This window comes from Camelus bactrianus, chromosome 12, assembly GCF_048773025.1.
Source record: "Camelus bactrianus isolate YW-2024 breed Bactrian camel chromosome 12, ASM4877302v1, whole genome shotgun sequence".
In the NCBI taxonomy this organism is placed as follows: domain Eukaryota; kingdom Metazoa; phylum Chordata; class Mammalia; order Artiodactyla; family Camelidae; genus Camelus; species Camelus bactrianus.
Window position 1 is genome coordinate 53663074 of NC_133550.1, and position 10590 is coordinate 53673663.

The following is a 10590-nucleotide window of genomic DNA, read 5'->3' on the forward strand; positions in this document are numbered from 1 at the left end:
TATAGTTCCCTGTGCTATACAGTAGGACTCTGTTATTTTATATATAGCAGTGTGTATATGTTAATCCCAAATTCCTAATGTATCCCTCCCTCCCCTCTGCTTCCCCTTTGGTAACCCTAGGTTTGTTATCTATGTTTGTGAATCTATTTCTGTTTTATAAATACATTCATTTGTATCATTTCTTAGATTCCTCTTATAAGCAATAGCATATATTTGTCTTTCTTTGTCTGACTTACTTCATTTAGTGTGATTCTCTAGGTCCATCCATGTTGCTGCAAATGACATTATTTCATTCTTTTTATGGCTGAGTAATATTCCATTGTATATATATATATATATATATATATATATATACACACACACACACACAAACACACACACACACATATATATATACATCTTCTTTATCCACTCATTCATCAATGGACGTTTAGTTTGCTTCCATGTATTGGCTATTGTAAATAGTGCTGCTGTGAACATTGGGTGCATGTGTCTTTTCAAACTAGAATTCTCTCCGGATATATGCCCAGGAGTGGGATGACTGGCTCTTACGGTAACTCTATTTTTAGTGTTTTAAGGAACTTCTATACTGTCCTTCATAGTGGCTGCACCAATTTGCAGTCCCACCAACAGTGTTGGAGGGTTTCTTTTCCTCCACATCCTCTCCAGCATTTATTATTTGTAGACTTTTTGATGATAGGCCATTCTGACTAGTGTAATACCTCATTGTAGTTTTTATTTACGTATCTCTTACAATTAGCCATGTCGAACATCTTTTCATGTGCCTTTTGGCTATCTATCTGTTTTCATTGGAGAAATGTCTGCTTAGATCTTCTGCCAATTTTTAGATTGGATTGTTTATTTATTTATTTTCAATATTTAGCTGTATGAATTGTTTGGTATATTTTTGGAAATTAATCCCTTGTCGGTCACATCGTTTGCAAATATTTTCTCCCATTCCATAGGTTGTCATTTTGTACAAACTGGTAACTTTTATACCATGTGATAAATACAAAACCAAAATGCTATTGCAGCATGTGTGGGCCAGCTAACCTCCTTTTTGAGGACCAGGTAAGCCTGTCTGAGGAATGTGACATCAAGAAAGTGACGCACACAGGTGAAACAGTGCATTCTAAACAAAGGAAAAAGCGTGCAATCTGCCATGAGATCCAAAAAGGCTAAAAGTTTTTTAGTGTGACCAGAGTGTTTTGTGGGGGTGAAGGTGGCAAGTGCTTCAAGATGGAATTCCTTTATTATATTGATACTGTAGACTATGAAAATTGCTATATTAAGGAGGAAGATAAATAGAATAATGCAATCTTAGATTAGGAAGAAATTTTAGACTTCGATTCCTCCCAAAGTATTAGACATATTCTCTGAAACATCACTGATAGGTGATCACCATATCCTCTGCTTAAATAATTACGCTAACAGGGGTCATTATCTCTTAGGCAGCCCATTCCTTTGCTGGGCGTCTTACTCATTAATTTAATAAATGTTCCTTTAGGCCCCCTATGTCTCAGAGCCTGTGCTAGGTGCTAGAGTTACAAATTCTCAACAAGGTAGATATGTAGGATGTCCACATGAAGCTTTTAGTTAAAGGTGATGCAGACAAATCATCAAATAATTACAATACAGATACGATACAAATATAAATAGCTATTTTAAAATTTATTTACAAAAATTCTTATTGTGTATCAAGAGCTGTTTCATTTATTTATCTACTTATTTTTTTATTGTGGTAAAATATACAGAACATAAAATTTACCATTTTAATTATTTTTAGTGTAAAATTCAGTGGCAGTTACATTCACAGTGCTGTGTAATCACCACCACTGTTTTCAGAACTATCTGGCGCTATTTGAAATGCTTTGGAAAATATCAGGTCATTTAAATCATAAAACCTTAAGAAACAGTTATTATTTCCACTTTATAGATAGAAAAGCTGAGAAAAAGAGAAGTCAAGTAATTTGTCTAAAGTCACCCAGCCAGTAAGTGTTAGGGCTCGTTTTCAAAGCCAGGTGACTAACATGGGGGTACAGAGGAAAGGCATATGAAGACATGTAGTTTGGTCTGTGTAGAAAGAGGCTGAGTTTGCTGAAAATGTTTTGCAAATATTCAGCCTTTCATATCTGTCAGTGAGTTAGCTAGCATCATGCACTTCGCACGAGAAATATTTTAAATGTACTATATCTTAAAGTATTTTTTTCAAAAATTTTGAAGATGTGTTTGAGACTTGAGGATTAATCACTAATATATCATGTATTAAATCACAGATTATACATCAGTACCAAAAGATGTGTTAGTTTTCTCATAACTTTTTATAGCTTGTGACTTTCTGAATTTTGAAATTTTGGGCTGTTCAGCTAGCCCTCTAGAAGATTTAACTTTCTTAATTTTGAACATAATAACTTACACATTATGTTCCTTGAAGGCATTGGAATTATTGGAGGATATTGACAGAATCATTTTTTTTTTTACAAGCAATGTGAAAATTACATGTCACTACGTTATTTCACTAAAGTTCTGCTTCTGATGTACTTTTTGAATATCTATTTATTTTTGTTTTATTTAATAGAGATACTGCTTTCACTTAAAAAATAAGGGCAATTTCAGTGAGACTTCAAGCCCCTTGCTTGTCTCAGATGATTTTGGACTTTCTTGAGTTTTCGATTTCTGTATGCTGTGCTTGAAATTTTAAGGAAATACTCAAATTCTATATTCTTTCTGATTTTGATAAAAGCTAGCAAGTTTAAAAATACATTTTTTAATATATATATGAGGAAAACAATCATGAAATAAGGTTAAAGATACTGATGGCTACTATTTTGTTTGCTGTATTGTTACTTTATTGACTTTCAATCTGTCCTCATTTGATTGATCTTTTCTATAATTCAGAAATTCAAATTATGATAATGGTGCATGAGAAGCATTACAAGAGAAAACCAAAATGATGCTGCAAATAAAATCCAATATTCATGAGTGGAAAGATGGACTTTATTAAAATGTAAATGAAGGCCAACTAAGAAAGATACTTGCTAGGTAAATGTCAAAGGATTAAAATCACTGATGCGTCATTCAGGCACACTTAAGAATCATTTAAAATTTCTAAGAATATGAACAGCACCATTAGAAAAATGAATGAAAATGAATGGACAATTTACCACCACCATCAAAAAAAAAAAAGATTCAAAACAGTATAGTGGAAATATTCATACTACACCTGTTCTTTTCACATATTGCTAAGATGGACTATGCATAACCAGATTCTAGGATGAATTTGAGTCTTAGGAACTAAACTGCAGTTTGCCTCATAAAATTGAGTATGAATCTGGGAAAGTTTATATAGAATTTTGACTCCTAAATTTACATTACTCCTGTATTCTGGAGGTTAATATTTATTTGGCATGGCTATATTATGCAACAGTTCCCAGGAATCCTCCCACCGAAAGATAGCATTCCTGCAGACTGTCTTAATAATTCTCAAAAAATATTTTTATAAATCTGAACATTATTTATGAAAATGTTTAAATCTACTAATAGTTCAAGAAATGAAAATTACTAGCATCAGCCTCACAGAATTATTGAGAGGATTATATATATTCTTATATTTGAAGCACTGAGTCCATTGTAAACATTACTTAATGTTAGCTATTACTATTATTAAATTAATACTGTTAATAAATGCTATCTAATTTTCACTTATTATATGGACAAGAACTAAAATACATTTTAACACTTAGCATTTTGCCAGACACGTTACACATTCTTAATACATAATTATGGAATTACCCTTATGACAATCGGTGTGGTCTCACTAGCTACCAGGAGCAAGTACAATGTATGCAAAGTCCAAGTGGGTTCCTGGTGCTTTGTGACTAGGAGGCAATGTCAAGGGGTATGGAGCTTTCCTGAGGGAAAATGAGAGTTCCCCTGTGACTGATGACTATGGGATTTGTTTTGCTTCTTTTGCTGCAGTGTGTTAACTCATGCAGATTTAATTACAGATTTGCATTACTTAGTTTTAACTAAGCCAACCATCACAAAATGCTCATATGTCTTAAAAAAAAAACTGAAGGATTGTAGATTAAAGATACAAGTGCACTCAAATAATATTGATCATTTGATTCTTGTCTTCCTAGTGTAAACATCTCTTTAGCAGTCATTTTTCAAATTCATTTTGTCATTCTTTTCAGGTCAAATTTTTGTGTATTTTAAAATATCTATTGCTCTATTATAGACATACACATGGTACATGTAATTAAATAGTACATGTACACTTTTGTTCAGGCTTAGGGTCACCAACTTCCTGGTTTTTTAAGGAATGTCCTGGGTTTATCTTGTTTTCCTGTGTCCTTGGACCCCCCTCAGTCCCAGGCAAACCAGGAATGTTGATCACTCTCAATATTTTTTGATTTTGCATAATCAAAAAAATACAGAGACTATAGTTTAAATCATCTTTTCACCATCTTTCCCAAGGGATGAGAATGGAATATATCTGGCCCTGTTAAGACTGAAGAGTCTGATCACTATAACTCCAACTGATTAGGCAATTTCTGGAAACTTCAGATATAGCCTAGTAGGACAAAAGGATCCCCAGAAAAATGCACTGTTCAAATCTTGAGTGAGCTGCCCTCAGTAATTTGAAAAGGCCAAGTCCAGCGCTGTTTGTCTAGTAATTCCACACGGCGTGAAATAGGAGGGTTACTTATGGTCACTACTAAGAGCAAGATCTGCTCAGAGTGAAAAAATTGAAGTGGTGCTGAGCCTCTAAGATGTTCTGTCAAGAGCCTATGGGTATGATCACAAGGAGAAGACATCCCCTTGGCCCTGAATTTTCCCTTCGTGCTAGTAAGGGGGGAACCCCACTAGTGAGGCAGAGGCATGCCACCTGCCCAGCCTCTGCTCACTGTTTTGGAGTAGGTAGACAACTCTGCATGTAGAGGTCCCATTATCTGACAGCTGCCCTACTTGCAAGTTCTTACAACAGTGCTAATGACAAATATTTCTTCAAAATCAGGAGGTATAATTCTGTAAAAGTTCATTTTTTTAATGTGGTCTGTAGGATTTCAATTAATCTGACTTAAACTTATATGCTCTTTGACAAATAAGTCTGAAGAAGTAATGGAGTAATTATATTAAAAACCAGAAGATATTTTAATTGTTAATGAAAAAGTGTGATTAAAAATCCATGGAGACAACCCAACAATAAACAATGCAGTAAGTGGAAAAGTATACCGTATATGTGTTGATTTATCGTTAGACTATTTCAAGCTGCAAGTTAGGGAGTAGTCAATTATGAATTCGAATTTTAACAATGCAATATTTAAGCAAATAGCAATAGTTTATTCTACTAAAAAGATAATAACTATATACATGGTGCCGAAGAGCAGTGTGATGGTTAATTTTATGTATTAATGTGGCTAGACTGTGGTGGTTAGTGTTTGGTCAAGCACTAGTTTAGATATTGCTGTAAAGGTATTTTTTAGATGTGATTAACATTTACAATCAGTTGACTTTAACTAAAGCACATTACCTTCCATAACGTGGGTGGGCCACATCCAGTCTGTTGAAGGCCTTATGAGCAGAGACTGATTTTCTGGAGGAATTTTGCCTTTAGATTACAACATAGACATTCTGCCTGATTTCCCAGACTTTGGGCTGCAGCAGTAACTCTTACTTAAATCTCCATCCTGCCAGTTTGTCCTACAGATTTTAGACTTGCTAGCCACCACAACTGTGTAAGACAATTCCTTAAAATCTCTCCTCTCACTCACTCTCCCTCCACCCACCTCCCCCCAACTCCCCCATCCCTACATTGGTTCTGTTTTTCTGGAGAACCTTGACTAATACAAGCCAATTTGAAATATAAAATCACTTGGCTTCTCTTTTAAGAATATTGTCAATCACTCAGGTATGTAGAAATTCCTAGGTGTTTGGTAATATATGCAAAATGATCCTCAACCATGTTAAAAATACATTTTTAAATGGTTTATAATATTTATAACTGAGGGAAGTTGGTGGTTGCTTTAGTTGTGAAGAAAAAGATCTAGATAATTTAGTCCATAGGAGCCAAACATAAGTGAATTTAAAAACTGAATTAATTGAATAATCTTTTTTTTTTTTGTCTTCAGACAACCAGAATTCATCAGTTCTTTTATTTGTAGAGATGTTGTTAACTGTACTACAGGTAATTTTTTATGGGGTTTTGAAAGGTACACCTGCATCCTGTTATTTTACACAGGGCATATTTTAATATAAAATCTCCTAAAAGAGATGAAAATCTCTTAATCCTAAAGGGGTATAATTTTAATCTTCAGAACACATTTACTTTCCAAAGGTTTAAAATTTAATTGATTTCCCTTTTTGAATTTATCTGTTCTTATCTATTTTCCCAACTGTTGATTATGACCATAATATAACATTACATGCTATCTGAAATGTTCCTTAAAAACATTTTGTTTCTGAATAATGTTGACGAAATTCTTGAAGGAAATTACTAGCAGATAAGGAAAATATCTAGTCTAAATGTTTAAATCTTTAAGTCTGCTGTAATAAAAATGACAATCTGTAATATTAGAGATTGGAACTCTTTTGAATATATGTAAAATTTTAAAAAAATCACCGTACAGTACATCTTTTGGATTAAAAACAGACATTAAATGTAGATAATAGATAAGAATTTAGGCATTTTAATAATTAAGAGTTACATTTAGCCGTAAACTGTTCCTTTGTTGTCATGTCTTAGAATTTCTCTTGTCTATAAATGGCAATTAAAACATTCTCAGAAGAACAAGAATTAGGCACAGTGGACTACATGCTGTCTGCTGAGGTGCTAGCCCAGGTGGATTCCAGTTTGGATACGCTGTCAATAAAACACAACAGTTAAGGACTCAATGTAGTTTCAAGGCGAGGATGCAATTGAATCAATACTGAAATATTTTGATACGTACTTTGAAGACTATCACGTTCTTTATTTTCTAAAACAGAAAAAAATTAATATAAAATTAAATGCATTCATTTGTGTTTCTGGCTTTTTGAATAAGAGAATCAACTTAGGAAACTTAAAACTTAGCTTGGCTTTTTAATTCAAGAAAATTAAAGCTTCTTCCCCGAATCCCACAGTACTTAAAAATCTGTGTGATGTCCCCTGACAATAATGTCATGTCAGCACATATTTCTGGAACACCTCTCACACTGAAGGCACAAAACCCTGAAATAGGTGAACTATATACCAGTAGTTAACTTTATTTTTGGCACTCTGCCATCCCCATTTAAAGTCCCAGAGATAAGATTATAATTCCTTCATGTTGAGTTTGGAGTACCAGGGTCCTGCAGTTTGTTAAGAATTCATTTATTTCATTTATTTTCATTCATTTATTCATTTTTGAGTGTCTGCTATATATTGAGCATAATTCTAGAAGCTTGGATATAATGGTTATCAGGAAAAAGTAAAGGTCCTTTCCTTTCAGAAAAGTAAGGGGAGAAAATCTATCATCAATTTTAAAGTTGAATAAATGAATAAAAGTGAATAAAAAGTATCCTTTTAGAGAGTGATTAGTGTGAAGGAAAAAAAGGGTCAAATGGCAGAAAATAATGAGGAACTTAACTATGATAAAAGCTAAAATTTGAGAACATCACTCTGTATGGTTTATCAGACATAATTCTCTTAATCACCTCCTGAGTTAAGCCATCTAACCCCAAGGCCTGTACATTTAACCATTATGCTGTATTTCCTGCCTTTCAAAAAAGGAAGTCAAAAAGCTAAAAGCTGATTTTCTATAGAAACTGATCAACAAAAGTCAAAAGTCATAGAACTTAAATAGGTGGAATACAACAGAGCAGGGATAAAAATATAAGAGAATGGCAGTAAAACCTGGATAAAACAAAAATTGGCTAATTTCCCCCTAAAAATCTGAGTATCACGTAACAGTTAAAGAAATTAAATCAGTAATTAAGCTTCTATAAGCATATGCACACACCAGAGCAAAATAGTTTTATAGAAAATTTTTCCCATTCAAAAAATAAATGAGAAGCTTACATAAACTGTAAACAAAATATTAATGTTTCGTTCCCAAGTTTCAACTTCTTTTATGAGACAACTACAACCTTGAAGTCAAAAGCATACGAGGAGAAATGAAGGAGGAAAATTACAGTCCAATCATAATTCTGAAATTAAATGCAAAAGTTATAAGTAAAATGTTCTTAACAAGAGTCTAGCCATCTATAAAAGTAACCTCATGATTAAGTTGGATTTATCATGGGAATGAAAGGATAGTTTAAAATTGGATTACTGAGCCATCACTTAACTGTAGTACCTATATGAAAATATAAATCTCACTGTATTCATTAAATATATGTACAATTTTGTATGTTAATTATAGTTCAAAAATGGTTTAAAAAATAACAAGAGAAACAATAAACAAAATGGAAACAGGAAATAGAAAATGATAAAACATAGATTATAAAAATTTTAAAACCACCATGTACCTACCTCTTTACAATAATTTGGAAACATTAATGAAATGGGCCAATTTTAAAAAATTACATTTATTCAAAGAGGAATTTAAAGCACAAGTAATTTTTTAAAGATATAAAATATTATTTCCAAAACAATTTCCCAAAAGAAAAAAAAAAACCAAAAGGGAAAAATCCTTTGATGTAGTTTACAATGTTGCGGCATGAAAGGAAAAAAAATTGGGGATCATTTCAAGAGATGCAGAAAAAAATATCTGGTAAAATTAAACATTCATGCAAAATAAAAGCTCACAGCAAAACAAGGAAAAGAGAAAACTTTCATAACCTGACAATGAGGACTAATGAAGAACAATCTAAAGCAAATACGCATAATGGTGAAACACTGTCTAAAGTCAGGAATGAGAGAATGGTGTTACATAAAATAGTTTATGTTCAACATTGCTTTGGAGGATTCATTGACTATTAATATTAATGAAATAAACAACTGATACAAGGATTAGAAGAAATAACAAAACCAGAATTTTTTGCAGATAACATGATTGTCATGGAAAATCCAAGAGAATCAAAGTATTAGAAATAATAAGATAATTCAGTAAGATTCTTGGATAGTAAACCAATGTAAAAAATAGTTTGTATTTCTATGAATCATCAAAAAAAATCAATTAGGAAGTGTAATTTAAAATACCTTTTACAATAGCAACAAATACACGTTACCAAGGAATCTTAGATGCAAGACCTCAAATTTTCAAAACTTAAAAGACATTTAAAAATATCCAAATAAACAGTCTTTATTAATGGAAATAGTCAATGCTGTAAAGATATTATTTCTTCCCAAGTTTATCTATAAATTCAGCATAATTCCAACCAAAATTTCAAGGTCTTCTGTGGAAATGATAATTTCCATTAATTTGCAGGAGCAAATGGCCAAGAATAGCCAGATAATTTCTAAATTTGGAAAAGGAACAAGTTGAGGGAGGACTTCCTACCAAGTATCAAAGCTTTATTGTATGTAGCCTTCGTAGCTTGTACAGTTCTGTCTTGGAGACTCGTCAGGAGCTGTTTAAATCTCTGGGATGGAGTAGTTTATGACAGACAAAAGCTCTCATCAAGCACAGCTAGATAATTCAAATAAAATGCAACAAAAACAATATTTAAGAACATCAGACATTTCCTAAAGCAACAAAGACTGGAGTCAAGATTTCAGAGCAGGACATCCATAGAGAGGAGGGCTGATGTTATGAAAGCTACTATTTCCATGGGAACATGTGTTGATTCTGGGCCCAGGTCTAGGGCGAAAAAACTAGGCTTGGCTCAAGCAGAGGCGAATTTTTGGGAAACAGAGAAACTAGCAGGGCTTTGGTTGGCCTTGCAGAACTAGAGAGATAACATTGGAGAACTGAGTAGTTTAAGATCCAGGTGGGACATAGAGGTGGAGGAAATGAGCCCAAGAGATGTCCATTTTGCCCTCAAGCTATTTGTTTAATTTTGAAGCTGTTGACAATCAGGAGGCTAAAAACCTAGGCTGAAAGCCTTTGGAAATCAAAACAGATTTTTCAGTAATTTCTCTGTGCTAAAGCAATAAGGATTTGAGTTCAGAACCCACCAGGGAGAGGCGGCAACGAACATACCAGCCTCCCAGTGGAAAGCCTTAGAAGTCCATATCCTTGGAAAGAGCAAACAGAGGAAAACCATACCTTGGAAAAATTCTAACCCATCCTTGACTAAGTTGTATTTGGATTAAGGTGAACCATCCTGACTCTATCTGTTCAGCAGAAGAAAAGGTCAAACTCTACATATTTGTTTCACACATGTTGCCGGGTGTTTTTAGAGTAAAAACTTACTAGGCATACCAAGTGTTTCCACACTCTACTGCTGTGCAACAAACTTCCAAAACTTAATGGCTTAAAAATTTATTATTATTTCTCATTATTATCTGGGTTGGCTTGTCCTACTAGGCGATTTCTCCGCTATATCTAGTGTCAGGATTCAAGGACAAGGCTGCATTTAGTTGGTGCTCAGTTGGGGTTGCAACAAAAGGATGACTTCTTCCCTTTTAGGGCCTTTTCATTGTGACCTCTCCAGCAGGAAAGCATGAATTTTGTTTTGTTTTGT

General features: G+C 33.4%; 1 protein-coding gene across 2 annotated transcripts in view; it reads left to right on the top strand.

Annotated features, from left to right (window-relative positions):
* CAPS2 (calcyphosine 2) overlaps window positions 1–10590 on the top strand; it is a 75606-nt gene that overhangs the window by 1224 nt on the left and 63792 nt on the right. The window lies entirely within an intron of this gene.